The sequence below is a fragment of the Rhyacophila brunnea genome, unplaced genomic scaffold (genome assembly GCF_057557595.1).
Source record: "Rhyacophila brunnea isolate RB1 unplaced genomic scaffold, BYU_Rbru_1.0 scaffold_13, whole genome shotgun sequence".
Lineage (NCBI taxonomy): Eukaryota > Metazoa > Arthropoda > Insecta > Trichoptera > Rhyacophilidae > Rhyacophila > Rhyacophila brunnea.
Window position 1 is genome coordinate 8,921,042 of NW_028232785.1, and position 6,672 is coordinate 8,927,713.

Here is a 6,672-nt window from a genome sequence, read left to right on the forward strand (position 1 = left end):
TGGTCGAATGACCATTTTTGGTATCCATATCTCTACTTACACCATTAAAAATAAAACACGCCAACGGACTTACAACATCGACAGGTTTAATTATTTTGCTGTATTTTTTTTGACTTGCTTGAGGCACTTAGACTATTATAGTTGAAGTTATTGGTGTTGGTATGTATAAAATTTTTCTATAAAAGTGTCAGTTTTTATTTTTTTGGTACTTAGCGCCTTAATTAATACACATATTCAATTATTATGACAGTTTTGTAAAGAAGAATTTTTGTTTTTCTGTGAATAATTTTGGACTTTGTATTTACCTACATACTTGTTATAATATAATAATTATTTTAGTGTTAAGATTGTCTATGATTGTACCTACATAGTTTTGAAAACTTTGCCATTCTTGGTAGTGTTGATTCAATGTGTATCTCTGAAAATAATTATTATCTTTAAAATCAGGAGCATACTTAGCATAGATAGTTATTTTTGTTCTTAAAAGGTGAAGAACTAACCTGCTATTAGTAATGCCAATTGGGAGAGAAACTATGTTTAATCAAATCACTTTGGATATTGATAATATTATATTCCGTTTACATGAGGTGAGTTCATGCCCCCCACATCCTGAAGCGGGCCCCCAGGCTAGGATGTTTGGTGGGCCCCCCTACCTATCGCAAAGGGTAAAGGCAGTGTGACGCGCTACAGTAGCATTTTCCATGGTGTACGCGGTAAAATTAATGTGTATTTTTAGCGATTTTTTGTATTTTTAATAATATGTACATCCATTTGAATTATGGAGTTGTCGAGTATCGTTTAAAAATACACATCACAATCATAATCACACAGTTAAAAATTGCATCGTACAATCAAATATTTTAATTATTAATAATTATTGAACTACAATAACCCGCAGGCGACTTTTTTTTTACTATTAGAGCAAATTTGTGGTCTGTGTTCATCTCACTTATCGGTCGACTCGTCACGCCGGGCCCTTCCTGAGTCCGGGCCCCCACGCTAGAGCCCTGTCAGCCCCCCCCCCCTTGTGGGAGCCATGGGTGAGTAATTCAGGTAGACGTTTTTTTATTTGATTTTATATGGTTTGTCAATCTAGTTTATTCTGTGTGCTTACATGTACCTACTTTGATTTTAATTACTTTATTTTAATCATATTTTGTGCCCTGTATTTTTCTTTCAATATTGTTGACTTTTTTGTCATGTCGTAACCCTTTGAATTTATAATTTGTCATGTTATTGAAAAATGTAAAATAAATAAACTTGCATGTTTGAATTTGGAAGAATAGTAACGATGTATCGGTTTGAAATTTACAATAATTTTTCCCCAACCCTAAATTTTAGCAACTTTTGTCTATGGTGATTAGTCTATTGTCACGTCCGTCGATTTCCAATTATTGTCTTGCGAACCACGCTATTCCCAGATACATTTACGAATAAATACGAAAAATGGAAGTGAAACGGGAACCTGAAGGATTTGAACCTGATGCAGAGGAGCAGCATTGGTTTGACGTGCCATTAATCAATCCCAACGGCCTTGACGCCAACACATATATAAAACAAGAAAATATTGACGATGCATATCGTCATGAGGTTAGTTTTTCAAAACCTATTTTAAGCGTCAATTACATTGAGCTTCTTTACGAGCTGTTTATTGGCGAATTTACAATCTGATGTAAAGTCGCCCAGTGTCATCATCGAACAAGCTAACAAGCTGATTGTGAACAATCTACTGAGAAAAGTTGAAAGCCGGTCAACTTTACACGCTACACGCCGGCGTGTGGGCCTACTGCGTCTGCGCAGTAGAGCGTAGTAGCGACCTCCCGGTAAAAAAACGAACTACGGTCTGTCAAAATAGTCGCTAGCTTATCAGCGAATGGAAATTTTTGTGTGTCATAATCACAATCGCAGTAGCTGAATCGCCCTTTTTTAAATTCGCCAACAAACAGCTTGTAAAGTAGCTCAATGTCATTGACGCATTAGCTCGTATTATTGTTTGTCCAGTACAAATTTTTACTTTGTATTGGACGATTGAAGAATTTTAACTAACTTCCCGACTAGCTAGACATTTGAAACTTGTACAATATATCAGAAGACGACGATTCTTCTAATACTTTTAGCCATCTTTAATCAGAATTGAATTCATTTTCAGTAAATTCTGTTTTGTATGGCAAGTTATTTCGGAAAAAATTCGTAAAAAGTAAAACACTATTATTGGTTGCTATGGGGGTCCTAGCAACTAAATTATTAATATTTAATTATTAATATATACGTTCGTTACTATGGAAATCAATATGAAATGTCAAAATGACATTTCAGTATTCTATATTTATTCAGTATTTCTATCAGTACAAAAAAAAGTATTTATTAATACATAGAATTGTCAAGTTTATATGATTCAATAGAAAATTTAAAAACGTGGTATATAAAAAGTTCTTTTTATCTTGTCATTGTTTACGTATTACTAGAATTTAGCACCCATATTCTTTATAGACTTGTTTAATAACACCACAAGACCCCCCCCCCCGGTGCCGTGAAAATTTTGACAGACAAGAATTTAAATGGTGTTAATAGCAGTAGCGAAGGGTGGAGGTAGGCTGTTAAGATCTGACATAAATAGTGCACATTAAACTTTATACGTATTTATTTTTAATGAACTAAGACAACAATTTACATATGGTGTTGGGTCGTATTTAAAAATTAATTAAACCTTGCCTAAACCAAACCATAATAGTTTTGGTATACTTTGGGCGATACGATAAAACTGTGCACATTTTTCATTCATACTTATTGATTTTGCTTGGATTAAGAATTCATTTTACACATATTGTTGGTTCAATTATTTTAATTCATTGAACCCTACCGAAACCAAACTACAATATATAACAAAATATTATTACATCTATAAAATATCCAAGATATTTATGATTTAATGGCATAATTTTAGATATTTTATAGATAAACGAGTATTTTTTGACTATCATCTATTATGGCATGGTTTTCGCAGGGTTTAATTGAATTTTGAAAACTAACCACCACCATCAGCTGTAAATTATAGTCCTAGTTAAATGAAAGACTGACGAAGTTTGGTGTGCACTATGTTTTGTGAATCGTAATAGCCTACCTCCACCCTTCGCCACTGGTTAATAGTCATTTTAATGTTAAATAACATTATATTTAGTATAGTAAATAATATTCGCGTAACTTATTTGTCATGATTTATTTGTCTTTTTCAGAACCCATCAAAACACATGACTGTAATAAAATGTGAAACTGACTTTCACCCAATTCACATCAAGACAGAATTGATTGGAGACACAGTACGCCCAATTATTGATTATGAAGATCCACAGCCAAGCTGTTCAAATTCCATAAGCAAACCAGCAAAGCAGGTATGCATTTGTATGATTTTGTATGGCACGCGTTTGAGGAGACAAAAATACCTATAATAATAATAATGATAGATCACATTGTATAAAAAAAATAGCAAACAAGTGTTTCAAGTATTTCAAGAATAAGCATTACCTACGTTTAATGTAAATCTATAATTGCATACGTCGGTCCTTGGGCTTTATGTGCCATATATAATATAATCGCACTAACCACATCAGGCAGCGGGGGATGCCGTGCCGCGAACCTCTAATTTTGATCGATTTACAATGCTTGAGACAACTGTAGCGAGATAATGCCTCATCTGATGGGAGCAATTCTGGTGTCAATTTGTGCGTAAAGAATCAAAATAATTTATGCATTAATAAACAATTTCCTTTCTACCAACAAAAAATAGCTGCACCAAATAACGAAAACGTGGTGGAGCTAGTTGTGGTAATTCTGGCAGACAGTTTTAGAATTGGTGGACCGAAACGTATGGCAATGTGTAACAAAACAATGTGCAACAAAATGTGTGCAATGTTCTGTGAATGGTATATATAACATCATCATTTTGTATATAGAATTCTTAAAAACCATTTCTCTCTTGATTTTGATGCAATCAGGACAGACGGTTGTTATAATTATTATTCTTTGGTTCTGCTCCTGTAATTTGCTTTCCTAAGTAGTATTAATGCTTCACTATTTCTTTAATATATTTTTTTTACTTGTGTTTCAATTATTTGTGTTTCTTGTCTTTCTAGTCTTTTGCTGGAGGCACTGAATTGGCGACCAATGCGACTCGAAAATCACCGTCGAGTCTGTCAAAAGCACCTTGTGATGCTATACAAATTGATGAACATGACATTAAAAAAGAACTAGACGAAACTGGTGATAGCTCAATTGTTGATCCCATCAGTTGCACTGATAAACTTAATATGATGCATTCTAAATTCAAAAACCCAGAGTTACTTGTAGCTGTTATAAAGTTAGAAAAAAAGTCTTTTCATAAGGAAAATTTTGTGTGTGGTCTATGTTTTAATTTTTATGCATCGTTAGACGCACTTAAGCTTCACAAAGCGTTACATAATAAAGTAACCGTTAAAAATACACATTCTATTGTGAGACCGTTTAAATGTGATGAATGTTATCATTCTTTCATTAGCCCTGGAAAGCTAAAATTACACAAAATGACTCATTCTGGCGAAAGGCCTTTTAAGTGTGATGAATGCAATTTTTCATGCATACAGTCTGGTAACTTAAAATTACACAAAATGACTCACGCTCGGGAAAAGTCATTTAAATGTAATGAATGTAATTTCACATGTAAACGATCTGATTATATGAAATTACATAAAATGAATCATTTTGTCGAAAAGCCTTTTAAATGCACTGAATGTAATTACTCATGCACATCGTCTAAATCAATAAATTTACACAAAATGACCCATTCTGGGGAAAAGCCATTTAAATGTGACGAATGTGATTATTCGTGTATAACGTCTGGTCAGTTAAAATTACACAAAATGAGTCATTCTGGTGAAAAACCATTCAAATGTAATGAATGTAATTACTCTTGTATATCATTTAGTCGCATCAAATCACACAAAATGACTCATACTGGTGAGAAACCATTAAAATGTGATGAATGCGAATTCTCCTGTACGAAATCCAGTAAAATTAAATTACACAAAATGACTCATTCCGGTGAAAAGCCATTTAAATGTGATGAATGCAATTTTTGTTGTATAACACCATATGCTTTGAAGTCGCACAAAATGACTCATTCTGGTGAGAAACCATTTAAATGCGAAGTTTGTAATTACGCTTGTCGAAAATCTAGCAACATGAAATCACACAAAATGATTCATACTGGTGAAAAACCATTTAAATGCAATGAATGTAATTTCGCGTGTAGAAAATCTAGCAAATTGAAAGCACACAAGATGACCCACTGAAAAACCATCTTCATTTATATGATGTATAATTATCAATAATACAATTAATTAAAATAAACAGATTAGACAAGACACATTAAACAGAAAAACGGGGTACATTGCTCGCGATCCAGTGGTACCCAAGGGGCACAAAACGACAACAGGGTCGCCCTAAAAGCCGCTGGTTTGACGAACTGGTAAAGTTCGGCGGAAATACGTGGCAGCGAACGATACAGGATCGAGAGAGTTGGAAGAAGCTTCGGGAGGCCTTCATCCAGCAGTGGATTGACCCCGGCTGATGATGATGATGAATCAGAATGCAAAAATAAAATAAATATGTATGTATACAAAATATAAAATGAATTATTAATAAGCATTCACATGAAAAGAGAATTTCACTTTGATCCAAAAGCAAAATATAGGTACTATTTAATTTCCCCTAATCTGGTTTTAATTGAAGTCAAAACAAACCCTCAGACATAAACCTTTCCATATCAATAGGTTAGTGGTTTATACCTACGTATTATCACAAAATTAAGTCATAATTAAAGTTTTTAGAACATGCTTCAGCTAAAGTATAGCCTTAAGTGCTCGTACACTTATACGTACGTGGCTGGGACATGTGTTCCGGATGGCGCGAAAGAATGCAACATTTCGGACCCTTGTGGCACAGCCTCAAGGGTTCCGTCGTCATGGCTGGCCCTCCCTCACCCTGCAGCGGTGCTACAAAAGCGACCTACGCGCTGCAGGTCTGAAATGGCGGGAGGCGCAAGAGTTGGTGATGGATCGAGGGAAGTGGCGCGAACTTGTGCTTACCTTAATGCTGTTTCGTGACAGGGTGATAGAAAGTAGAAGAATCAAGTGCCTATTAGAATATGATAACCCGTGTTCCCAAAATGTTTTCAAATCACCTAGGCAATGAGGCACAGATACCTCTCCCTGTCAAATTAAAGTCTGATGCTTATTATAAACTATCCATTCCTATGAATTATTATAGTATGTATTTAAGGCTTATTTTGACAATATCTAGACGTAATAATATTATAATTATGTCGCACCGTGAGTGTAAAACCAAAGCATCTGCAAAAGACATATTTTGGATATATACTAAGGTTTGAAGTCTTCGTTTTGTTAGGAGAAATAGAGTTTCTAAAAAAACCATATTATTTGGTTTATATCTACATTATATTGCATGTTCTTTCAGTTACTTCACTTTTACATTATCAACTTTACGACTTTTGCAGTTGTTTTGCATTTAATCTCGAAGTCACTTGTAGCGAAATTAATCAGTAGAACAGAGGATATTCTTTTGTTTTAAATTCAAATACTTACATATTAGACTCCATCTGTATATAAGGTGTTTTGTCAA

At 34.2% G+C, this 6,672-nt stretch overlaps 1 long non-coding RNA gene across 1 annotated transcript; it reads left to right on the forward strand.

Annotated features, from left to right (window-relative positions):
- The first annotated feature begins 1,375 nt into the window (after nucleotides 1–1,375).
- On the forward strand, nucleotides 1,376–5,716 carry LOC147076372 (uncharacterized). The gene is made up of 3 exons (XR_015069603.1): nucleotides 1,376–1,590; nucleotides 3,234–3,389; nucleotides 4,131–5,716. It is a non-coding gene; the product is annotated as an uncharacterized LOC147076372 (long non-coding RNA).
- Nucleotides 5,717–6,672: the final 956 nt, after the last annotated feature.